The sequence below is a fragment of the Oryctolagus cuniculus genome, chromosome 19 (assembly GCF_051225735.1).
Source record: "Oryctolagus cuniculus isolate XC-2025 breed Fujian yellow rabbit chromosome 19, ASM5122573v1, whole genome shotgun sequence".
NCBI lineage: Eukaryota > Metazoa > Chordata > Mammalia > Lagomorpha > Leporidae > Oryctolagus > Oryctolagus cuniculus.
Genome location: NC_142885.1, coordinates 56,627,473 through 56,653,886, shown reverse-complemented (window position 1 = coordinate 56,653,886; position 26,414 = coordinate 56,627,473). Strand labels below are relative to the sequence as shown.

The 26,414-nt window shown below is 49.8% G+C and overlaps 1 long non-coding RNA gene across 2 annotated transcripts in view; it reads left to right on the top strand.

The window, feature by feature from the left end:
• Positions 1–17,004, top strand: part of LOC103348573 (uncharacterized) — a 40,718-nt gene extending 23,714 nt beyond the window's left edge. The window contains exons 2-4 of one of the 2 annotated variants that reach the window (XR_011384670.2): positions 5,439–5,674; positions 16,305–16,372; positions 16,771–17,004. This is a non-coding gene — a long non-coding RNA (uncharacterized LOC103348573). Of the gene's footprint in view, positions 1–5,438; positions 5,675–14,455; positions 16,704–16,770 lie in introns of those variants that run through there. The other variant, XR_001793485.4, reaches the window with a different exon arrangement.
• Positions 17,005–26,414: the final 9,410 nt, after the last annotated feature.

Here is a 26,414-nt window from a genome sequence, read left to right as displayed (position 1 = left end):
CCACTGGAGGCGAGAACGGCTGTTCTACAGTTTATCCAAAGGAAGAGACAGAAATCTGAGAAGGGACTTGGCCGACATCAGGCAGCTAGAAAGGGTGAGAGCAGGGACTTCAGCCCAAGCCTGGGGGACCCTCAGGCTCACGCCCGCAGCCCCCAAGCTCACGGCCTCCGGCTCAGCACTTTGACAGCTGCGGGATGTGTTTGGCAGGAGCAGAGGAACTTTATCCGGGAAGGAGAAGCCTCAGAGACATTGAATGCAAACTTGGGATATTTTGAGGGCTGTCATGTGGAAAAAGATCGGCCCTTTTGTACTGCTCCTGAGAACAGGGCGAGGACTGGCAGAGTGGGTGGCAGGGAGATTCTGCCCTAGACACACAATAAACTTCCTGGAAGAAACACGATCCCCGCCAATGGCAGTGTATTCTGAAATCCATAGGTGGGGGGAAGAATTCAAAACACGGATTTTGGCAAAGCTTTGCTGCCAGGGGTGGGGGTCGGAGAGAGTGCAGTGAGTTCTCACATCCTTTTCGACACTCAGATTCCACTGTTGTGCGTGTCTACAGTCCAGCAGCAGAGGAGAGTTGTTGGGACTCCCCCCACACCCAATTTCATTCATCCTTAGTGAACCCTCTTCTGTGTATCACTGGTGAGAGTATCCGTGGACATGGGGGAAGAGTGGCTTGGCAATAGCAACTGAAAATTTACAGTGCCCCAAAGCCTTTGCCTTAGCAATTCTGTCTTCATGTAGGACTCTTTCCTACTATGTAAGTGCACAGCTATGCGAAGCTGTTTGCCCAGGGATGTGCACCGCAGCGTGTTTATACTAGCCGAAGGTTGGCGCCAGTCTGAACGTCCGTCAGAGGACCGGTTAAACAGGGGTGGGCACTGGTGCAGCAGTTAGGACACGCTTGGGAAGCCTGCATCCCGTAGCGGAGTGCCTGGGTCTGAGTCGCGGCTCTGCCTCCGATCCAGCTTCCCCTAATGCCACCCTGGGAGGCAGCAGCTGATGGCTCAGGAACTTGGGTTCCTGCCACCCACACAGGAAACCCAGATTGAGTCCTGCGCTTCTAGGTTTGGCCTGGCCCAGTCCTGCCTTTTGCAGGCATTTGAGGATGAACCAACAGAAGGAAGATCTCTGTCTCTTTATCTCTGTCTCTGTCTTTCAAATAAAGTAAAAATAAAATAAATTTTTAAGGGGCTGGCGTCATGGCATATTGGGCCATTGCCTGCAGTGCCAGCATCCCATATGGGCACTAGTTCAAGACACCAGTTCACTTCCAATTCAGCTCCTTGCTAATGTGCCTGGGAAAGCAGTGGGAGATGACCCAAGTGCTTGGGCCCCTGCACCCACGTGGTATGTTAGGTTTTAGGATTTTAGGGTTCAAAGAAGGAGAGGAAGCAGCTAAAGTAGAGAAGACTATTTTAGGGGGCAGAATGGGAGGATAAAGAGAGTGGGGTTGAGCCTGCCTGGACAGAGGGCAGGGGGTTGAAGTCAGGCTTGGTTCCACTTGAGCAGAGTCCTTCCTTACGTTGCTTATTGGGGGAGGTGCACAGTTCCACAGGGACCCCGATGAGGTGGGTGGGAGATGTGACAAAGGCTCCTTGTTGCAGTGTACGGAGCATTGTGTTAGAGTTTGGAGCGTCCCCAGGTGCAGGGCTTTCCAAGGCAATCACTGTGCTGCACCCAGGGGGAGAGAGTGGCAGAGTGGAGGAGGAGGGGTCAGGAAGAGAGGGAGGGGCTGTTGTGACTGCCACTGAAGGGAGAGGTGGGGGAGGGTCAGCAAGGGGGACAGGGCAAGTGGAGGGTCCTATTCCCTGAGGGAAGAGCTAGAGTGGAGAAAGGGGAAGGCTTCCAGAGGAGGCTCCAGCCCTCTCTCCTCCCTGAGGACTTGGAATAAGGATACATGACCTCGGAGGGGGACAAAGTCTCGGATGTAGGGGGCCCCTGACCCTTTGCCATTTCTCTGTGTGAAGTTATTAAAGTCCTAGAGAATTGAGAGCAAAAGTGTCAAATTCTTGGCCGTTTCTTTGGCCTCATCTCCCCCTTTACAGAGGCCAGAGAGGAGTCAGGCAAAATATAAGAAATTTCGGAGCCCATGCTAGAGCGGTGGTTCAAGTCCCGGCCGCTCCACTTCCAATCCAGCTCTCTGCTAATGCACCTGGAAAGGCAGCAGAAGATGACCCAAGTGCTTGGGCCCCTGCACCCATGTGGGAATCCTGGGTGGAGCTCCAAGCTCCTGAACTTAAGCCTGGCCTGACCGTGGCTGTTACGGGCATCTCTCTCTCTCTTTAAAATATAAATAAAATACTGCAGGATTGACATACACCCATGCCTGTTCTCCTGTATACCTGAATCCTCTCTAGGCTACTTATAATAACTATTATGTAAATGCTCTGTAGATAGCTCTCTGCTGTATTGTGTAGGTAGTGATGAAAGGAAAAAAAGTCTGCATGTGTCCAGTACAGTTTTTCACCTGATTGTTTTCTGTCGGCACTGGATTGAATCCAGGCTTATGGAACCCGCAGACATGGAGGCCACCTGTGATTGATAGATTGTTCGATGTCAGCATGAGCCAGGCTCTGTTGCAGGCCCCAGGAACCCACCAATGGGCATGGGACAAGATCTCTCCCTTGTGGATGCGCCCCTTGTGGTGGGCGGGGCATATCAGGGCCATAAGCAACCATCTTGAGTAAATAAGTCACACAGATGTCTGAAGATGCTAAGGACAGAGACAAGAGCGGGTGGGGGTCCAGCTGCAGCTCTCAGTGGGGTGGCCAAGGTGGGCGTCCCTGAGAAGGCGACAGCAGAGCAGAGACCTGAAGACCATGCAGAGGCCAGCACTGTAGCTCACTAGGCTAATCCTCCGCCTGCGGCACCAGCACACCAGGTTCTAGTCCCAGTCAGGGCACCGGATTCTGTCCCGGTTGCCCCTCTTCCAGGCCAGCTCTCTGCTGTGGCCAGGGAGTGCAGTGGAGGATGGCCCAGGTACTTGGGCCCTGCACCCCATGGGAGACCAGGAGAAGCACCTGGCTCCTGCCTTCAGATCAGCGCAGTGCGCCGGCCGTGGCGGCCATTGGAGGGTGAACCAACAGCAAGGGGAAGACCTTTCTCTCTGTCTCTCTCTCTCACTGTCCACTCTGCCTGTCAAAAAAAAAAAAAAAAAAAAAAAAAAAAAAAAAAAAAACCATGCAGAGGACACCTGCCACTTCCAGCTGCTCTGTGTTGGCCATTCCCCGGGAGACTCGGACCGTGCCTGGCCGGGCACTCGGCTGGCCCTGGAAGGACAGTAGCTATTGTTCATGTTAGCTCTGAAATGAACAAGAGCTCCCACAGCCTACCCAAGGAAGATGTCTAGAAAGCCTCTCAGTTTGCAAATAAGGCGTGGGGAGGGACTGAGTTCTGGTAACTCTTTTATCTGCCTCCCTAGAAAGGAATCAAAACATCTTGTCCCAGTGGAAGGCTCCTTCCTGCCCACCCTGTGCACCTGCCCACTGTGTTCCCATCAGTGTAACCACATGGGGGTGACTCGGCACCCTTTGTCCTTGGTCAAGTTCCGTGGGGGCCTTTCCCATTGGGCAGTGATGAGGTCCCCCCTGCACGAGAAGGTGGCAGCCAGCAGCTCCTCACCCAAGGAGACCGGTCCCTATCGGTGCAGGTATCCTGAGTCATTATGACAAAAAACAGGAGGTTCCAAAGGAATCAGTTATTGTATCCCTTGAATCCAAGCCGGGGTAGCAGAGACGGTGCTGCTTTGAGGAGGGTGGGACCAGCAACTTTGCATACAAAGCCACAAGTGACTGTCCCAGGAGGGAGAAGAGTCTCAGCTGAGGGGATCAGAGAGGGCTCCACCCACACCAGGGATATTGGTGCTGAGACTGGAGGAGAGACTACTGGGGTTTTGGCCTCTGGGAGTTGGGGTAGTGTCCTAGGCATCGGGCATAGCAAAGTATAAGGCCCTGAGGCTGCAAACTCTGGACCTAGTCAAGCTGTTCTAAGTGTCTCCTTTTATCTGAGGCATCAAAATAAAGAAAAAGATTAAAAGGAATAGCTGACTTCCCTGCTGGCCGCTTTGGAAAGACCTTCTGCTCCCTGTGGCCTGCACGGCCCAGCAGCCCCACCCTACAGATGGGGAGATGGAAATCAGTTGCTCATTGGCCCATGGGTCGGTGAGGGGTTTGTACGATGTCACCGTCACAGGTACCGTCCCCGGTGCTGCTCCACCCCTCTTCACACTGCTCCACCCCCGCTTCTGACTTCCCAGGTAAAGAAGCTGAGGCTTGGGGAGAACAGATGCCGCCTTTATTCATTTATTTTTTAAAGATTTATTTATTTGAAAGAGTTACACACAAAGAGAAGGAGAGGTAGAGAGAGAGACAGAGAGAAAGAGGAAAGAGAGATAGAGAGAGGTCTGCTATCTGTTGGTTCACTCCCCAATTGGCCACAATGGCCAGATCCAAAGCCAGGAGCCTCTTCCGGGTCTCCCACGCAGGTGCAAGGGCCCAAGCACTTGGGCCATCTTGTACTGCTTTCCCAGGCCACAGCAGAGAGCTGGATCAGAAGTGGAGCAGCCGGGACTCGAACTGGTGCCCGTATGGGATGCCAGCACTACAGGCGGCGGCTTTACCTGCTATGCCACAGCACCAGCCCCTAGATGCCTCCTTTAAAACCATAGAGCTGGGCTACCATTGAGGTGCAGTGGGTGAAGCCACTGCTTGCAATGCCAGCTTTCCATTCCAGAGTGCTGGTTTGAGTCCTGGCTGCTCCAGCTCTGACTCAGCACCTTGCTAATGCACCTGCCAAAGAAGGGGACGATGGCCCATGGGCCTCTGTGGGAAACCAGGATGAGGTCTTGGGCTCCTAGCCTCAGCCTGGCCCAGGCCTGGCTATTGTAGCCTTTCGGGGGAGTGAACCTGTAGATGGGAGATCTCTGTCTTCTACAGTCTTTCTCTCCCTCGCTATCACTTTGCCTTTCAAATAAAACAAATAACTAAATCAAACAACAAGCCAACATGCTGCTGGATAGGCATAGAACCAAGTCATAAATTCAGCAGTGACCAAGTCCTAATTATTTATTTATGCTTGTTTATTTATTTTTCATGTACCTAAAAGGCAGAGCCACAGAGAAAGGGAGAGAGAGCTTCCACTTGTTGATTCACTCTCCAGACACCTATAGGCTATATATAGCCTACACTGGGCCAGGCCAAAGCCAGGAGCCTGGAACGCTATCTGGGTGTGGCAAGGACCCAGATGTTTGAGCCATCATCCTATTTAGTTTAGTGTATGTTTCGTGCCTCCCAGGAAGCCAGATCAGAGGCAGAGCACTCCGATACAGGGCTCAGGTATCCTAAATGACAGCTTAACCTGCTGTACCACAACACCTGCCCCCGAGTCCTGGTTCCTCACCGCGCTGTTGAATCATCGTTTCCTTAACCCACAAGGAACTGACGAAGATGTGCACATGCCCCTGACAGCCGGAGTTTGGAGGGGAAGGCTTGGGATCAGTGAGGTGGAGTCGCCAGGCTGTGTGCACGTCAGAAGCCTCGGAGGAACTGTGTAAAACAACCATTCCTGGAATATCTGGATCAGCAGGTCCGAGGTGCAGCTCGTGCATCTTCCTTCTAACAGAGGCTTCTGGCGCTCATGACGTCAGCGCTGTGGTCAGCATAGCAACACCGTAAGTAGATCGGACTCTGAGATTAAACTTCAGCTCTATTTCTTTCCCTTTTTATTTTTTGATAATGGTGGGAAAAAACTATACATGTTGAATTAGCCAGCTGGGCTCATATACATCCCATTTTATTGGCAGCATCCAACGCTTCTCAGTCGGGAGCTGGCGGAACGTATGCTTCCCTCCCCTCCTCAGGCCTGGCCGGGGTGTTGACCTTGGCCCCTTAAGTGTGCAATTCCTTCACAGCCTGTTTGATCCAGGCTCATTGGCCTTGACATTCACAGGGAACACAAGGGCATTGTTTTCTTCAGGGCAGGCTCCGGGGACAGGGAGCATAGTGGCCAAGTTTGTCCCTCCTGGGGGCCTGTTCCAAGGGTGTCTGGGCGGCCAGAAGGTGGGAGACGGACAGATCTTTTTGTGGCTGTAGGTGCCTTTCAGCATTGCCTTCATGGCCTTTAAGCCATCCCTGTTTCTTAGCAACCCCTCTCTGCCTCCGCTTCCCCACGTACAGAGAGGAAATGAGAATAGTATCTGTTCACATGGTTACTATAAGGAGTCAATGGGTACGTGCATGTAAAATGTTTACATACGTATGTGATGTAGTCAGTATTCCAAAAGCATTTGCCGCTACAGTAATAGTAGTGGTGGCTAAGAGTCTATTGAAAAAAAAAAGTCTATTGAAATCACATAGACTAGTGTTTCTCAAACTTGTGTCATCATTCTCATCATTCTCCCAACTGACCATCTGAGAGAGAAAAATACTCTTTTTTTTTTTTTTTTTTTTTGATAGGCAGATTTAGACACAGAGAGAGACAGAGAAAGGTCTTCCTTCCTTCCGTTGGTTCACCCCCCAAAGGCCGCTACAGCAGGCGCTGCGCCAATCCGAAGCCAGGAGCCAGGTGCTTCCTCCTGGTCTCCCATGCGGGTGCAGGGCCCAAGCACTTGGGCCATCCTCCACTGCCTTCCGGGGCCACAGCAGAGAGCTGGCCTGGAAGAGGAGCAACCAAGACAGAAGTGGCTTGGTGAGCTGCGGCACTGGCATATTTTTCTTTATTTGAAAGGCTAAGTTAGAGAGACAGAGACAGAGACAGAGACAAAGAGATCTTCCATCCACTGATTCCCTCCCCAGATGGCTGCAGTGTCAGGGCTGAAGCCGTCTGAGCCATCCCCTGCTGCCTCCCAGGGTCTGTGTTCGAAGGAGGCTGCAGTCAGGAGCCACAGCTGAGCCGCGAACCTAGGCACCCCGATGCAGGATGCGGGTTTCCTCACTGGTGTCTTAGCTGGCGGACCAAGCACCTGCCCCTAGTCACTGAGCGGACTACAGAATTTCTGTCTGGCTCCTTGTATAATTTCTGTCTTTTTGCTGGTGTTGTCTATTTGATAAGACATTGTGTTCATGATCTCCTTTCACTCTTTTTTTTTTTTTTTTTGACAGGCAGAGTGGACAGTGAGAGAGAGACAGAGAGAGAAAGGTCTTCCTTTGCCGCTGGTTCACCCTCCAATGGCCGCCGCTGCAGCCGGCGCACCGCGCTGATCCTGGCAGGAGCCAGGAGCCAGGTGCTTTTCCTGGTCTCCCATGGGGTGCAGGGCCCAAGCACCTGGGCCATCCTCCACTGCACTCCCTGGCCATAGCAGAGAGCTGGCCTGGAAGAGGGGCAACCGGGACAGAATCCGGCGCCCCAACCAGGACTAGAACCCGGTGTGCCGGCGCCGCAAGGTGGAGGATTAGCCTAGTGAGCCACGGCGCCGGCTCTCCTTTCACTCTTTATCCATGATTTTCTTTAACTCTTTGCGAATATGTAAAAGTTGATTGAAGTCTTTGTTTAGTAATTCTGATGTCAGCTGACTTTTTATTACTCAATCCAGGATCCAAAGCTATGCATGCCTTTGATTTTGTATCATTGATCTCTTTTGATCCAAAAGAATTCTCCCTCCCTTTTTGCTTTTTTTGTTTGTGTCATTTATGACTTTTGTGCAGACCCTTGCCTAGATGTCCACTACTTCCTCATTGTTTCCTCAGGGTTAGAGCCACGTTAATCAGTTTTGGCAAGACAACACATAGGTCATCTTGTGCATGCATGGAAATGATGATAGAATGAAGTGGACTCAGCCAGCACCGCGGCTCACTAGGCTAATCCTCCGCCTGCGGCGCCGGCACACCGGGTTCTAGTCCCGGTTGAGGCGCCGGTTCTGTCCCGGTTGCTCTTCTTCCAGGCCAGCTCTCTGCTGTGGCCCGGGAAGGCAGTGGAGGATGGCCCAAGTGCTTGGGCCCTGCACCCCATGGGAGACCAGGAGAAGCACCTGGCTCCTGGCTTCAGATCGGTGCAGCGCCTGCCGTAGCGGCTTTGGTGGGTGATCCAACGGAAGGAAGACCTTTCTCTCTGTCTCTCTCTCTCTCTCACTGTCTAACTCTGCCTGTACAAAAAAAAAAAAAAAAAAGGAATGAAGTGGACTCAAATTCTTTTAATCCTGATGCTACTTTTGATCAGTATACAAATTTCAGGAAAAGGAACTGGATCACAAGCCAACTCCTAGGATGGAAGAGTGATGGCATTTTGGTCGACAGGAAGGTAGTGGGTATCTCCCCCAGAGATGAGATGTCATTACTAGAAGCAAGGGCGGGGTGGTGAGCAGGAACCAACTGGCCGCTCTTCCCCACGTCTCTCAGTGGTGCCAGCCATTCCACTGACTTCTGTGTGCTGTCCAACTCCTAAGTAAAGCTGCCTCGTTTTCCCTTGTCCGGGCCGCATTTATAACTGCCTGTTCAGAGCTTCCATTTGAGTATCTTAGAGAAAAAACATAGCCCAATGTCTTTCCATTTGAGTATCTTAGAGAAAAAACATAGCCCAATGTCTTCCACACCTTCCACTACCACCCCCACCACCCCACCCCTGCCCAGCAGAGCAGCTGAATTCATTCTACAACCTCCCAGTGGCCCAAGCCCAAGCTCCTGGTCACTGGGCCTCGTCTCGTGGATTCTCTCTAGAACGTACTCGGGGCCTTTTCTTCCATTCCCGCACTGTGCCCAGTGCTGGCTGGAGTTACAGATGGCAGGGAAGGAACACTGTGGCGCAGTAGGTTAAGCTGCGGCTTGTGATGCTGGCTTCCCATATCGGAGTGCCAGTTTGAGTGCCATCTGCTCTGCTTCCGACCCAGCTCCCTGCTAGTGCTCCCGGGAAAGCAGTGGATGATGAGTCAGGTACTCGGGCCTATGCCACCCACATGGGAGACCTGGAAGAAGCTTCTGGCTCCTGGCTTCGGATTGGTGTAGCTCAGGTCTTTGCGGCCAACTGGGGAGTGAACCAGTGGATGGAATACCTCTCTCTCTCTCTCTCTCTGCCTCTCTTTCTGTGTAACTCTGACTTTCAAATAAGTAAATAAATCTTCTTAAAAAAAACTCCTGGTGCTGGTGCTGTGGCTCACTTGGTTAATCCTCTGCCTGCAGCGCTGGCATCCCATATGGGCGCCGTGTTCTAGTCCTGGTTGCTCCTCTTCCAGTCCAGCTCTCTGCTGTGGCTCGGGAGAGCAGTGGAGGATGGCCCAAGTGCTTGGGCCCTGCACCCTCTTGGGATACCAGGAAGAAGCACCTGGCTTCTGGCTTCGGATGGGCACAGCACACCTGCTGTAGCGGCCATTTAGGGGGTGAACCAACAGAAGGAAGACCTTTCTCTCTGTCTCTCTCTCTCTCACTGTCTATGACTCTACCTATCAAATAAAAATAAATATATAAAGATTTTTTAAAAATTCCTTAGAGCAATAATTAAAATCTATGTTGATGGGTGTGCAGTATATATAGCTGCAATTTTTTACAATAATAGAATAATGGGAATAAAGGAGCTATACAGGAATAAAACTTTATATACTTTTGAAGCTAAGTAGGCATTAATTCAAACTAGTTCATTATAAATTAAGGTGTTATAATTACCAGGGCAACCATTAAGAAACAGAATATATTCATGTATATATACACATTTTATATATATATATGGCACACTAGAAAATATTTAATACAAAAGAGGGCAATAATGGAAGAATTGAGGAACAGAAAAAATATTTCATACAGAAGACAAATAGCATACTAGCAGAAGGAAGTCATTGGTTATGAGTAATCACGTTAAATAGAAATGGGTTCAATTCTCCAAATAAGAGACTGAGATTGACAGCATGGAAATACACAACCCACCACAGCTACCACTTGGTATCTGGAGAGCATTGCCTCGGGGCTCAGCATAAGTGACAACATCCGCAGATGCTCTCGTCCCTTCTATGCAAGTCATGGCAGCACCATGTAGACTGCAGAGTTCTCGAATTCACTCCTCATTTGTAGAGCCTCTTAAGACTCAGTGCAATATAAATGCTACAGATAGTTGTTACCTGTATTTTTAAAGAATAATGCTAGGAAGTCTGGATATTCAGTACAGGTGCAGCCATCGTATGCCTAACTACTTAGCAGATGAGTGAGCCCTGAGTGGTAAATGCTCAAACGAATGCTGGAGAGGAACTGAGGCTCTGTGATATGAAGTGATGGAATATATAGGACTCAGCAGGCCGGCGCCGCAGCTCACTAGGCTAATCCTCTGCCTTGCGGCGCCGGCACACCGGGTTCTAGTCCCGGTCGGGGCGCCGGATTCTGTCCCGGTTGCCCCTCTTCCAGGCCAGCTCTCTGCTGTGGCCCGGGAGTGCAGTGGAGGATGCCCCAAGTGCTTGGGCCCTGCACCCCATGGGAGACCAGGAGAAGCACCTGGCTCCTGCCATCGGATCAGCGCAGTGCGCCGGCCACTGGAGGGTGAACCAACAGTAAAGGAAGACCTTTCTCTCTGTCTCTCTCTCACTGTCCACTCTGCCTGTCAAAAATAAATAAATAAATCTTTAAAAAGAAAAAGAAAAAAAAAAGGACTCAGCATAGCGCTCAGCATGTAAGAAATTCAGGCTTTGGGGTTTGTTTTTGTTTGTTTTGTTTTTTTGCCATCTATGTGGAGGATGGAGTTTCTGTCTTCTGTCTTCAGCCCCAGCCCAGCCCTCGCTGTTCTGGCATTTAGGGTGTGAACCAATAGATAGGATCTAGTTCCTCTCTCTCTCTCTCTCTCTCTCTCTCTGTCTCTCTTTCAAATAAATAAATGTTGTCTTAAAAAGCAAAGAGATTATAAGAGAATACTATAAATAATCATATGTCAACAAATTAGAAGACCTGGATGAAATTAATAAATCCCTAGAAATACACAAATTATTAAAACAAACTCAAGAAAAAAACAGAAAATCTTAGTATATGTATAGCAAGTAGAGAGATCCAATGATAAGGGAATTTCCAATATAGGAAATCTCAGGAGAAGCTGACATTGTGGCATAGTAGGTTAAGCTGCTGCCTACGATGCTGACATCCCATATGGGTACTGGTTTGTGTCCTGGCTACTCCACTTCCAATCTGGGTCCCTGATGATGTGTCTGAGAAAGCAGCAACAGATGACCCAAGTATTTGGTCCCCTGCCACCCACATGGGAGACCCAGAAGAAGCTCCTGGCTCCTGGCTTCCGTCTGGCTCAGCCCTGACCATTGTGGCCACTGGGTGGTGAACCAGTGGATGGAAAATGTGTATGTGTGTGTGTGTGTGTCCCTCTCTGTAACTCTACCTTTGCGATTGAAAAAAGAAAGAAAGAAAAAAGAAAATCTCAGGAATGGATGGCTGCACTGGTGACTTCCACCAATGATTCAAATAATTAGCACCAATCCTGTAGAAAAACTATAGACCAAGAAAACTATAGACCAGTGTCCCTTGTGAGTATAGATGCAAAAATACTCAGCAAAATACTCACAAGTCTAATCTAGCAGCATATAAACAGGTTTTACATCACAATAACATGGCCGTTGTCTCAAGAATGCACAAGGAATTCAATATAAGGAAAGAATCCTTGTGTATTCATCAGGGTTCTCCAGAAAGAAAAACCAAGAGGATATAGGAGAGGGGATTAACTAGGGAAATTGGCAAACACAATCGCAAAGCCTGAGAAGACCCATGACAGGCTGTCTGGGAGAATCAGGGAAGCCCAGAGTGCATGAAGCAAAAGGCCTGAAAGTCCCTGCTGGCACGAGTGTGATCCAAAGGCCCAAGAACCTGACATTCTGATGTGCAAGGAAGAGACAGGCACCGCCCCCCACCAGAAGAGAAGGCTGACTACCTGTGCCCTCTCACTGGCCCACCCAGCCCTCAGCCAATTGGATGGTGCCCACCCACGGTGAGGTGTATCTTCTTTCTCCAGCCTCTGTCTCCTCTGAAAACACTTTCGCAGACACACCCAGAAACAAGGCGTCACCTCCCATCCGTGCAACCGTCAGTCCATCAAGTTGACAGTTAAAATTAGCCACCTCTCAGTGTCCTCTGGCATGCTGATAGAATGAAGGGATGCTGTTGAAAAGAGCATTGGACAAACTCCAGTGGTTTTTCATGATAAAAATTCTCAGCAACTAGGACCAGAAGGGAACTACTTTGAAAGGATGAAGGGCATATACAAGAAACCCACATCACACTCAACAGCGAAAGATCAAGGATGCCTGCTCACTCATTTACTATGATTTTTAATTGATGCAGTAATTATCCATATTTATAGGGCAGAGGGTGAGGTTTCAGTGTGATGGTAAAATGTGCAATGATCAGATCATGATTAGCATTCCTGCTCCTTAAACATTTTTCATTTCTTTGTTTTGGAGAGATCTCTGAACACCTCTCTTTTAGTTATTTATAAAATAAGGAAGTCGTTGTGAACTATGGTCACCCTATTATGCTATAAGACATAGAACTGATTCCATCTGTGTAATTATTTTTGGTTCCCATTACCCAACTTCCCTCTATACCCACTCCAGGCTCCTCCCTACTTCCCCGTAGTCAACTTTTTTAGCTTCCACGTATGAGTGAGTTTTTCTTTTAATGCCTGGAAAAAGCAGGAAAAGCAGGTTTAGGGCTGGCCTCCTGGCTTACTGCGGTGTGCTCTGGGGCACAGGGACTGTCCCTTGTGACCAAAATGTCCAGCAGTAGATGTGGCTTTTTTTTTTTTTTTTTGACAGGCAGAGTGGACAGTGAGAGAGAGAGAGAGAGAGAGAGAGGAAGGTCTTCCCTTGCTGTTGGTTCACCCTCCAATGGCCCCGTGGCTGGCACACTGCGGCCGGCGCACCGCGCTGATCCGATGGCAGGAGCCAGGTGCTTCTCCTGGTCTCCCATGGGGTGCAGGGCCCAAGCACTTGGGCCATCCTCCACTGCACTCCCTGGCCACAGCAGAGAGCTGGCCTGGAAGAGGGGCAATCGGGACAGAATCCGGCGCCCTGACCGGGACTAGAACCCGGTGTGCCGGTGCCGCAAGGCGGAGAATTAGCCTAGTGAACCGCCGCGCCGGCGTAGATTTGTCTTTAATCACGGTCTGGGAGCTCCACAGTATCTGTCCCTCAGTTCTGCTTTCCTTGTTGGTGTCATGCTCAGCAGGTGTTATTCTTCTCACTTAGAGGCAACAGTGACACAGAGATTTTGCCTCTCTATCCTGCCTAGCAACCCTCAAAGAGAGAGACAATCCCTTGTCCAATAGCTGCAGCGGAGGTCTCATGTTTGAAACTCATTGGTTCTGCCTGGGTCACATGTGCACTCCTGAACCAATCACCAAGGCTGGTGAAGGGGTATGGAATATCCTGAATGGCTAGATCTGTGTCTTATACCCACTCTTGCAGCCCCACTGAGAGGCGTGGCGAGGGGAGTGTGGGGAGGCCGAGTGGTTCCATAGTGGGAAGTTAGGGTGCTGTTTCTGGAAGAAGGGGTGATGATGGCTGAATGGAGACAGTAGCCGTGGACAGCACCTGACAGACAGGGTCCAGCATGACCAGGCCCTTCAGATTCATGGTCCTTCTTCCTGCCTGTCCCTGGGGTCTGCTTCACTGCCTACGGCTGATTATTCATCCCGAGCCCGTTCCACACGTGGTTCCGTGTCCCTTGTCCATTACTGTGTCAGCTCAAACGTGGCTTCCTCAGGGAAACTGTGCCATTGTATTTTCCAAATAGGGCCACACCTGTTCATCACAAGGTGACTTTTAACACCTCTCCCATTAACACAGGGGGCTTGTTCTCTTCACTGGAATCCAAGTGAGGTTGCTGTGGGAGTGATGCTTGGTGACCTGAAGCTAGGTCGTAAAAGACGAAGCACTTCCACTTGGTTCTCTTGGGGTGCTCCCTCTTGGAACCCCGCCACCATGCCATAAGGGAGTGCAAGAAGCCCATGAAGGGCCCCGTAGAGAGGGAGTGGGACCACTGCCCACGCCCTGGCCTCATTCCCAACCGACAGCCAAGCACCAACTTGTCAGCCATGTGGTTGAGCTGTCACAAAGTGGGTCCTCCACGACCCGAGAGCCTCATGCTGCAGACGCCTCCCCTGGCTCCCAGCCCAGTCCAGATCTGGGCCCGGTGTGTTTCATTTGTTAGTATAGTACTCGTCTCAATATATAATTAATTATTTGATGAATGGCTGCCTTCCCCATGAGTCATTGCTCTCTGTATAAGAAGAGATCGTGTCTATTCTGTTCATCACAGTACCCTTAGCACCTAACACAGGGTAGACATTAAGTAAATTTCTGTACAGAGGAAGAGGAAGGGAGGGGAAGAGAAGATACAAAGATTTAGGGTCGAAGTGGAGGGATCACAAGGCCTTCCTAATTGAGTAGGAGTCATAGTGACAGCTGAGTGGACAGGAGTGGATGATGTTTTTTCTGCCGCTATAACTGGGTAATTTATAAAGAACAGAGATTAATTTCTTACAGCTCTGGAGGCTTCAAAGTTCAAGGTCAACTCATCCAGTGACCGTTTCTGCTGTGTCATCCTACAAGAGCAAGTGGAAGGGCAGAGGAGAGAGAGATGGAGAGGCGGAGACACGACAGAGAGAGAAAGGAAAGGAAGCTGCACGTAATCCATGCTTTCATCAGGAACCACTTAGGAATCCACTCCTGAGGACCGCCCGACCACCATGTCCCACTGAGGATGAAGCTGCCAATGCATGGATTTGGGGGGACTCATTCAAACCCTAGCAAAGGAGGATGGGGGTGAGGATTTGCCAAGGAAATCAATTAGAGAGGCCTGGAGGAGAAATGTGTTCCTCACTTATTCCAGGCAGTTTGGCCTCCTGGAGACTGGGAAAGAGGCAGAGGAGGTGTGGAGTGGGCTGAGCTACAGCCTGCCAAGTGGGGAATGATGAGGAAATAGCCGTTCATTGAATGTGCGCTATGTTGTCCACTCTGAGCTATGTGTTTCTCCTGCACCTGCTGATTTGTGGCCACATCAGGGTTCCAGGAGACAGGTACTAGTATGGCCTTCTCTTTTATAGATGCAGAAATTGAAGCTCAAAGAGGTACAGCCATCTGTCCAAGGCCACACAACTAGCCAGGATTTGCACTCAGTTCTGTGTAGTAACAGACCTCATGCAGATAACATGGACTCTGCATGGAGGCTCCAGGTAGACAGCAGAGGTCCAAGAGGGTCCAGGATGTGTTCACAAGGCTGTTCCCCAAGGTCAGTGCAGCAAGGAGGTTCCAGGCCTGGAGCCAGGTGCCACCTTGCCTGCTTGAGTTCAAGGTCGGCTCACCTGTGTGACTTGTAGCAAGGTACTTAACCCTTCTCTGCCTCTGTTTTTTGTTCTATTTTCCTCACAATGACTGAAGATCAGAAAGGAAAGAGGGGGCTGGCATGGGTAAAGCCACTACCTGTGATGCCAACATCCCATATGGGCACTGGTTCATGTCTTGGCTGTTCCACGTCTGATCCAGCTCCCTGCTAATGGTCTGGGTGCACATTAGCAGGAAGCTGGAAGAAAAGCAGAGCCAGGACCCAAACCCAGGCACTCTGATATGGGATGCCGGTATCCCAAGTGGCAACTTAACAAATGAGCCAAATGCTTGCCCTTCTGCACTCTTTTCCAACAAGGGAAAGTCTTTGGCATGGGTGTCGTGGTACAGCAGGTTATGCCACTGCTTGGGACGTCCATTTCCCATATGACAGTGTCTGGAACTGAGTCCTGCCTCACCTTCACATCCAGCTACCTGCCAATGCACAGTCTGGGAGGCAGCAGATGATGGCTCAAGTACTTGGGTCCCTGTCACCCACGTGGAAGACCCTGATGGAGTCTTGGCTCCCGGCTCAGCCTGTCTCAGTCCTGGCTGTTGCAGACAACTGGAGAGTGAACCAGTGGATGAAAGATGCCTCTCTCTCTCTCCCTCTCTCTCTCTTTCTCTCTGCCTTTCACATAAATAAAAATAAGTAAACTTTTTAAAAAAGAGTGAAAAAGTCCTTGTTCTGTGGACACGTGATTTCATTATAAAAACCATACAAAACAGATTTATCTAATCCCGCCAGAGTATCAAATATTCTGTCCACTTGCTGGGCAGAGAAAATGGCTAGACCTTGGACGTGGCATCTGGCCAGGCCTCTTCCCAACTGTCGGACCTTGAGGAAGTCACTTTGTGTCCCTTCAGTTGCACTTGCTTTCCTCCAGAAACAACCATACCTGTGTCTCACCATCTTGTGAGCTTGAGCTGGAATGATGCGTGGGCAACAGTTCACGCAGTGGCTAATAGATGGGTGAGTACTTCAAAAAATAATAGCCATTTCTGTTCTTAGGATTGGATATGGTACAACAAGACTGCAGATCAAGACAGCTGCTGTAGGCTGGGGCTGTGGCATATAAGGTAAAGTTGTGGTGCTGGTGCTGTGGCAAGGCGAGTTAAAGCCCCAGCCTGCAGAGCTGTATCCCATATGGATGCCGGTTTGAGTCTCAGCTGCTCCTCTTCTGACCAGCTCTCTGCTATGGCCAGGGAAAGCAGTGAAAGATGGCCCACGTCCCTGGGCCCTGTACCCCTGTGGGAGACCTGGAATAAACTCCTGGCTCCTGGCTTCGGATCATCTCAGTTCTATCCAATGTGGTCATTTGGGGAGTGAACCAGCAGAATGGAAGATCTCTCTCTGGCTCTACCTCTCTGTAACTCCATCTTTCAAATAAATAAAAATTTTAAAAAATTGCAGCCTGTTGTGCCGGCATTCCGTATGGGCACTGGTTTGAGTCCTGGCTGCTCTACTTCCCATCCAGCTGTGTGTTATGGCCTGGAAAGCAGTGGAAGATGGCCCAAGTGCTTAGGCCCCTGCACCCACATGGAAGACCCAGAAGAAGCTCCTGGCTCCTGGCTTTGGACCTGCCCAATTCTGGCTGTTGTGGCCAACTGGGGAGTGAACCAGTGGATAGAAGATCTCTCTCTGTCTCTCCCTGTCTGTCTCTCTCTAACTCTGCCTTTCAAGTAAATAAATAATTAAAAAAAAAAAAAAACCAGTTGCTGTTTTTCTGCTTAATACATCCATAAAGAATTTGAATGTGTCAGGAATTCAATCCAATTCCTTTGAATCATGGTTTGGATGTGGTTGCCATTGTCTTAGGGGATGTGTGTGGCTGAGGTAGAGGTGTGTCATAGTTCTAGGAGCTGCCTTGACTTGTCGGATGAGAAGATGCCATTTCTATAAAGAAACTGTCTCCAATTTGTAAAATTCCACCTGTGGGTTTTTTCGTCCTGATTGACCATACCATCTGCTGTGGCTCCTAAGAAAAAGGCTAATCTATTAGGAAAGAAGCAATGATTTCTTTTTAACTGAACAGGCAGCTTTTGTGCCCCGGGTTCCTGTGTCCAAACCCACTTCAGCAAGAGTTAGCACAGGAATTCTCTCTTCTTGGGGCCCGAGTTGTGCCGTAACAGGTTAAGCTGCCACCTGTGACACCCATGTGAGGAATGAACCAGCAGATGGAAAATCTATGTGTGTGTGTGTGTGTGTGTGTGTGTGTGTCTCCTCTCTCTGCAACTCTGCCTTGAAATAAATAAAATAAACTTTTAAAAAAGAATTCCTTCCTCTCTAATCCTCTTGGTAAACCCTCTAGGTAAACAGGCATTGAATGAATTTACTGTTCATCCCTGAAAATGACCTGTTGACTGTTGAATGAGTGTCATTTTACCTGAATGGTTCCATTTAATTTCCTCTAAAACACTGATGTTAATATGCACCCCTCCCCTCCACCAAAATGTCCACCTCCCTTGCAACAACGTCAAAATGCAAGGACTAGGTGCAAGGGATATGCCACAGTCCAGAACTTGGCAGCTCTGATCCCAGTGGGTTCCAGGCTCTCAGTCCCCACGGACACAAAGGGCTGACTTTTGGACTTGCCCAAATGCGGTTCAGAATCTGGGCTCCACCACGCACGGTGTGAGTGCTTCTGGCCACTGCTAAGTATTCTCTAAGCTGAGTTGCCTTGCGGGACTTCCTGCGGTCACTCCGCAAGTATCTTCTATCAGACAGGAGGATCTGTTCCGAGAAGCAGTCCCGCGTGGTCCCCGAGGGTCACAGCCCCACCTCGGCAGAGCGGTAATGGGTGGGGGAGTTCTGAGGGAGCCCTTAACCTGCCAGCTGCTCCAGGTGCAAGGGCCACGCCCTCTGCTCGGGAATCGCTGAGTGCTGAGTCACCCAGAGCACCTGTGGAGGTGGGGCCGGTACAGCACCAGAGGCGGCTCGGCCTCTTTTGGGAGGCTCCGGGTCTGAGTGGTCGGGTGACAAAAGGCAGGACATTTTCTGGGGAGACCTCCTCCTCCTAGGAAGGGGCTTTGGGGTCGGGAAGGGGGAGGGGTTCTTAAGACATTTCCACTGGGAAATGGAATTAAGTTTATTTCAGTGAAAAAGTTGAAATCTGTGAACTGTGTGTGTTGGTGGGGGGGTTGTTTTTTGTTTTTTATAATACTATTTTCCAGGAACTTTTTGAAGAACCTGGGAAGGCCCAACAAGGCTTCAGCCTGCCTCCTATGGGACTGTCCCAAGTTGGGGTGAGAGTCCCCAGGGACCCTGCAGGAAGGGGCTTTCTTGGTGCTGCCTGTTGGCTTGGAAGCCCTTCCCACTCCCGAAAGAGACTGGAGAAGAGGAAGCTCCTGGAGCCAGGGAAGGCGTAGAAAGCACTGGCCCCAAGGGTGAGTGGAAATTAACTAGAGCAGGAGGAATTTTCCAAGGGAAGGGCCCAGAGACAAGCGAGCGAGCGCGAGAGGTTCCAGACACCCGAAGGGAACTGTGCAAGGGCAGCAGTCAGCCGACATAGGGGCCAGCGCTGGCTCGGGAGTGACAAACTCTCCGCACCTCTGTGAAAGGAGCGGTGGTGCTTACGCAGTGGGGCAAGTGGCCTTTATTTTTATTCCAGGCTCCTGCCATGCATGGAGAGGAATCCTTAATGCTGGCATGTGTAAGACACACACACACACACACACACACACAAGCTTGGGGTTGCCCCACACATTCCCAAGCAGGAGTGGGCAGTGGGCCCAGGAGAAGGAGGGCATGGGGCGGGGACAGAGAGAGAAGACCCCTCAGCCCCTCCTCCAGCAGTGGTGTCCAGCAGGAGAGACGGCTCTCCCAGTTGTCGGCCTCTTTGAGGAGCTCGGGGATGGGGGCGTGTCTCCCACAGGCCTCCTATGAAGGAGACGCATCCCTGGGAGGGTTTGATTGACAAGTAGGAGGATGCACAGTGGGGGAGGGGGAGGCGATGGCTTCCAGCCTCGCAGATCTAGCTAGTTACCTGCCTATCCCGTATCACTTGGGATGCCCACATCCCATGTTGGAGTGCCTGGGTTTGAGTGTCAGCTATTCAACTTCTAATTCTAGCTTCCTGCTCATACACACCCTGGGAGGCAGCCACCCCTGTGGGAGACCCAGATAGGATTCTCTCCTGGCTTCAGCCTGGCCCAGTCCCAGCTTTTATGTGCATTTGGGGAGTGAACCAACACATCAAAGATCTCTCTGTCCCTCTCTTTCTGTCTCTGTCTCTCTGCCTTTCAAATAGAAAAAAAAAATGAGAATAAATATTTTTTGAAAAGATTAAAGAAAAAAGGACAGTAAGGGTTTCATACCTGTTAGTTGCTTTTATTATTATTATTATTATTATTATTATTTCTGGCTATTGCTCAGAAAGTAATAATGGTTGACTTGTTAATAATATACCCCTTGCCTAAAAAAATATGGAACAAGAATTTAGAAGTCAATAAGCTGTTTCTTCTAGTGGCAGCCAAAATATTTTAAGCTTCTGAGCTCTCTGGAACCAGACATAGGCAAGGCACCAAAAAATAGGCATGTCTATGTTCTTTCTTTAGGCAGACACAAAGAGACGGGGCGGGGTGAGAAGAGAGAGATCCCATTCACTTGTTCACTCCCCATATACCTGCAATAGCAGGGCCAGGCACTCAATCCAGGTCTTGCACATGGGTGACAGAGACCCAACTACTTGGGCCATCACTGCCACCTCCCAGGGTGTGCATTAGCAGGAAGCTGGATGGGCAGTGGAGCCAGGACTTGAACCCAAGGCACACTGATGTAGGATGTGGGCATCTCGTGTGGTGTCTTACCCACCAAGCCAAATGTCTGCCCCATGGCTGTGCACTAAGAACACTTTATTGAGCCAGCGCCGCGGCTCACTAGGCTAATCCTCCGCCTTGCGGCGCCGGCACACCAGGTTCTAGTCCCGGTCAGGGCACCAGATTCTGTCCCGGTTGCCCCTCTTCCAGGTCAGCTCTCTGCTGTGGCCAGGGAGTGCAGTGGAGGATGGCCCGAGTGCTTGGGCCCTGCACCCCATGGGAGACCAGGAGAAACACCTGGCTCCTGCCATCAGATCAGCGTGGTGCGCAGCCGCAGCGCGCCAGCCGCGGCGGCCATTGGAAGGTGAACCAATGGCAAAGGAAGACCTTTCTCTCTGTCTCTCTCTCTCACTGTCCACTATGCCTGTAAAAAAAAAAAAAAAAAAAAAAAAAAAAAAAAAAACAACACTTTATTTATAGAAACAGGTGGGACTCCCATTTGCCAGCTAAGATCGTTGGAACATTAAAATCAGCCTCTGTCATTTGAGAAGTCATTTCAAGTCCTTTCTGTAGGTAGGCTTTTCTCTCTTGTTTGGAATACCCTTTGAACACTCTGGTAGGTGTGTCTGTACAGCTTACATGATCGTATTACAATAAAACAAAGTGAAACACCACCCATAAAGTTCCCATTTTGTCATCCTGAAAACTCATGAATTCAGACTCTGTGAAATTCATGAATGAGGCCAAAGCTCATAATTGCTGTGTGAAGAATCACAATGGTGACTGATTTCATGTCGACACCCTCTGCCTTGCCTTGACTTGGCACGGAGCTGACACACCATGAAAGTTGTTGTTTAGACAGACAGACCTCCCTCCGTATCTGCTGGTTCTGCATCAGTGGGTTCAACCAACCACAGATCGAAAGTATTTGGAAAAAAATTGCATGCATCTGAACTGAACATGTACAGACTTTTTTGCTTGTCATTATTCCATAAACAATACAGTACAATGACTGTTTACATAGCATTTATATTGGCTATTATGTGTAGTCTAGAGATGATTTAAAGTATAAACTGGTGGGGTGGTGGGCATTCGGTGCAGCGATTAAAAACACTACTTGGGATGCCTGAAACCCATGTAGGAGAGCCTGGTTCAAGGTCCATTTCCATCCCAGCTTCCAGCTAATGTGCACCCTAGGAGGCAGCAGGTGTTGGCTCAAGTAATTAGATCCCTGCCATGCACATGAGCGAACCAGACTGATGTCCCAGCTCCTGGCTTCAGCCTGGCCCAATCCCAACCATGGCAGGTCTTTGGGGAGGAAACCACCAGATGAGATCTCCATATCTCTCTCTCTCTCTCTCTCTCTCTCTCTCTCTTTCTCTCTCTCTCTCCCTGCCTTTCAAGTAATAATAAAATATATTGGGAGGCCGGCGCCGCGGCTCACTAGGCTAATCCTCCGCCTTGCGGCGCCGGCACACTGGGTTCTAGTCCCGGTCGGGGCACCGGATTCTGTCCCGGTTGCCCCTCTTCCAGGCCAGCTCTCTGCTGTGGCCAGGGAGTGCAGTGGAGGATGGCCCAGGTGCTTGGGCCCTGCACCCCATGGGAGACCAGGAGAAGTACCTGGCTCCTGCCATCGGATCAGCGCGGTGCGCCGGCCGCAGCGCGCCGGCGGCGGCCATTGGAGGGTGAACCAATGGCAAAGGAAGACCTTTCTCTCTGTCTCTCTCACTGTCCACTCTGCCTGTCCAAAAAAAAAAAAAAAAAAAAAATACATTGGGGTTGAACCCAGGTTCTAAGCAAATACCACATCACCTTATGTAAGGGCCTTGAGTGCCCATGGCTTTTGGTATGCTTGGGAGATCCTGGAACCAATCCCCCTTGCGCACCGAGAGACAGCTGCACAGTAGAGCAATGGCCTTGGCTTAGCTTAGCCCAAAAGCAGAACCTGCGACCAGGACTCCTACGCCTGCTCGAGAAAGAGTTCTGGGAAGCTGGAGTAGGAGAATTGAAGAGTGAAAAACCGGAGACAGCATCTTGGCAATGGGGAGTGACTGAGCTGGGTACCACTCAAGGCAACCAGGGCTCAGTCCCGCTGCAGCCCCTCTAGGGACTACGTAAAATAGGCCTCACAAGTGCCCTCTAGAGGCAGGGGTTCTCCACTGGCACCCATCACTCACTGCTCTGGGGACCGTTTCCAGAGAGGACGCCTGCAGGCAGCCTTTGGATGATGGCACTGTGCAGGCCCCAGGACTGAGTCAGAGATTCTCAAGGCAGTCAAGAGGAAGTGCTAGAGGCCAGCGCTGTGGCATAGTGGGCTAAGCCTCTGCCCACGGCACTCACAGCCCATATGGGCACTGGTTCAAGTCCCAGCAGCTCCTCTTCTGATCCAGCTCTCTGCCATGACCTGGTTAGGCAGAAGATGCCCCAAGTCCTTGGGCCCCTGGATACATGTGGGAAACCCATAAGAAACTCCTGGCTCCTGGCTTCGGATACCGCAGCTCCAGCCATTGTGGCCATTTGGGGAGTGAACCAGCAAATGGAAGACCTTCTCTCTGTCTTTCCCTCTCTCTGGCTGTAACTCTACCTCTCAAATAAACAAATAAAATCATCCGTTTGTACACGGATGGCTGCACACACTGATACATATGCTTAATGAAAAATTTAAAGCAAACCAACAGTCTGTGGACAAAAGAAAATGTCTTATGACCACTGACTTTTAGTCAGCTGGTCCTCCTCCCCAGGGGCAATTTTTGTTTGTATACCAAAGTTCATAAAAAATGGAATCAAAAAATGAGTTTATTTAGGGGCAGAGTTATTGAAACCCACACATACAAGGGATCCTCCAAAGATTCATGGAAAATGCCTACTATGAAAAAACCAGGGGGCCAGTGTTGTGACACAGCTGGTAAAGCTGCCGCCTGCAATGCCTGCATCCCCCATGGGTGCTTGGTCGAGTCCCAGCTGCTCCCCTACTGATCCAACTGCCTGCAAACAGCCCAGGAAAAGCAGCGGGAGATGACCCAAGTGCCTGCGTCCCTGCTATCCATGTGGGAGACTGGAAGAAGGTCCTTGCTCCTGGCTTCAGCCTAGCCCAGCCCTGGCCGTGGCAGCCGTCTGGGGAGTGAACCCGCAGGTGGAAGACCTCTCTCTCTGTCTCTTACATTCTCTCTGCTAATCTGCTTTTTACATAAATAAGTAAATAGCCTCGCTCTTTCACACACTTAATTCTCTTTCTCCTCCATTAATAAATATTAAAAAAATTCAAAAATTATGGTTATAAATTTTAAAAAATTGTACCAAAATACATTTATCTCTTAATTCTGTTTTCCATTAACTTTTGGAAGTCTGTTTGGGTGTGTTTAGAGCTCCCCATTCTTTGGAATGACTGCACAGTATTTTTTTTTTTATTTGAAAGAGTTACACATGGAGAGGAAAGGCAGAGAGAGAGAGAGAAAGAGAGAGAGAGGGAGAGGGAGGGAGGGAGAGACAGGTCTTCCATCCGATGGTTCAATCCCCAATTGGTCACAACGGCCAGAGCTGTGCTGATCCGAAGCCAGGAGCCAGGAGCTTCTTCCAGGTCTCCCACGCGGGACAGGAGCCCAAGGACTTGGGGCACCTTCTACTGCTATCCCAGGCCATAGCAGAGAGCTGGATCAGAAGAGAAGCAGCTGGGTCTTGAACCGGTGCCCATATGGGATGCTGGCGCTTCAGGCCAGGGCGTTAACCACTGCGCCACAGCGCCAGCCCTGTGTAGTATTTGATTGGTGGTTGTACCGTAATTTACATACCCAGTGCTTCCACTGATGATATTGATGTTTCCAATAGTTTTTTTAGTGAGTGGAAGCTCTGTTTGTCTCTCTGCCTTCCAAATTACATGAAACGACAATTTAAATATTGCATTTTGGATCTGGTTTTTCTCACTGAGCAAAGAACATTCAAGACTCATTTTGTGGCATGTGTCAGTGGTCACTTGCTCTTTGTCACTGTGTGGGACTCATGGGAGGGATAAGTTGTAGTTTATTGATCCATTTACCAATTAGAAAACACATGGTCATTTCTAGTACGGGGCAGTTATGAATAAACCTGCTATTACTGGGTATTGGCTTATGTGTGGACATAGCTTTTTGTTTCTCTTGAGTAAATTCCATGATTGGGATTACTGGGTCAGATGAAAAGCCATTATCAGTAAGCCATTGGCAAACTGTTTTCCGAGTGGCTATACCACTTTGATTTCCAACCAGCAACATACACATGCTTGCCAGCTGTTTTTGTAGCCTTTCTGGTAGGTGTGTGTAGCTTTTAGTTTACTATAAAGGGTGATACAATGAATAGCCTTATACAGCCCAGATATTTCCAAAAGGTTCAAGAAAATGCCTATTATGGAAAAAGTATGCACAGATTTCAAAATTTGTACCAAAATAAATTTATCCCCCCCCCTCCTTTTTTTTTAAAGAGGCAGAGAGACAGAGACAGGCAGAGCTCCCAACTACAGGTCTACTCCCCAAATGCCCTGGGGCTGGGGCTAGGGCTGCGCCAGAGCCTAGAGCCCCAAACACAATCCAAGTCTTCCACGTGACAAGGACCCAAGTACCTGAGCCGTCACCACTGTCTCCCAGGATCTGCACTGGAGGGAAGCTGTGGTCAGCTGGAGCTGGGAACCAAGTTACGCACTGTGATATGGGACACAGGTGTCAGAAACACTAGGCTGAACACCTGCTCCCCAAACTCATCTTGTTATTCCATTTTCCACCAGCTTTTGGAAACGCCCTTGTAATTGGGTACGAGTGTATCTGTGAGATATGTTGGTAGCACTCGAGTTGGTGTGTCAAAGGGTGTGAAAGGTTGACTTGGTATTGCCAAACAGCCTTCTGGGTGGTGCTGCCAATCTGTCCACCTACCCAGTAGGTAAGGTCACACCTGTCCTCACCAACACAGAGTGACTCAATTTCAGTACCTTTTTTTTTCTTTCAGAGAGGCAGAAAAAGACAAAGAGAGCTCCCATGGACTGGTTCACTCCCCAAATGCCCACAAAGGCCAAGGCTAGAGCCAGGAGCCAGAAACTCAATCCTGGTATCCCACCTGGGTGCCTCCTAGGGTCTTGAGCCATCACCTGCTGCCTCCTAGGGTCTTGCATTGGTAAAAAGCTGTTGTCAAGAGTGGAGACGCTCTGATAGGAGATGTGGGTCTCTTTACTTGTGGTCAAAGGCCCACACCACAAGTTTTGAAATGAAATTTTTCTTTAGACAACTGCTGTGTGAGCATCTGTCTCCTCAAGTTGTTGGTGAAGACTTACTGTACGCTTCTGGAGCGGCACCTGCCACACAGAGCAGTGATGGGTGTTAGTTACCGCACAAGCAGGAGCTCTGTACTAACTCATCCCGTTATTATATGCCTCTAGCTCCATGTGCCTCTACATCAGTACATCAGCAGTGCTTTCCCTTCTCTTTTTTAAAAGATTTATTTATTTATTTTATTTAAAAGGCAGAGTTACACAGCAAGAGGAAGAGACAGAGTTACAGAAAGAGGTAGAGCTAGAGAGAGTGTGAGAGGGAGGTCTTCCATCCACTGGTTCACTCCCCAAATGACTGCAACGGCCAGAGCTGAGCTGATCTGAAGCCAGGAGCCAGGTGCTTCTTCCCAGTCTGCCACGCAGGTGCAGGGACCCAAAGACTTGGGCCATCTTCCACTGCTTTCCCAGGCCCTCTGCCTGTCAAATAAATAAAATCTTAAAAAAAAAAAAAAAAAAGTGGAGCAACCGGAACTTGAACCGTCACCCATATGGGATGCCGGCGCTGGAGGCCGCAGCTTTAACCCACTGCCACACAGCGCCAACCCCTGAAACAGACATTTCAAAAAAATAGTATTTCTATGTCTTCTATTCACTTCATTCCATTGCGTGGAAAATGCACCCATTGAGATTCCACTGAAAAGTAGATTTCTATCATTGGTTGACCAGCAGTTTTAAGAGCACTGTTGTAGAATGTTGGACAATCTCTCTCTTATTTCGTTAAGTCTTTTGACCTTCCTGGCAACACAACTGGCATCACACCAGCTTTGGGGACAGTATTCCCATGTTCCTTTTTTCTTCATTTCCTTGGGATGCTTAGAACTGGCTCGCTCCGCCATCAGTTGTTCGTACAAACAGCTCGTGGGCACCTTACGTGACCAGTATTAAATGAGAGCGGAAGAGCAAGGAGCCTGGATTCGAGTGTCACCGCCGCCGCTTGGGTGAGCTTAGTCTCTTCATCATGGGAGATGCCGTTTCCACCTGTCTAGGACGGGGCTCACAGGCGAATGAGCTAAGAAGCGTGACAGACGTGGCCCACCGGCCGGCAGGTCCGAAGTGCTTAACACAGCGGTTCTC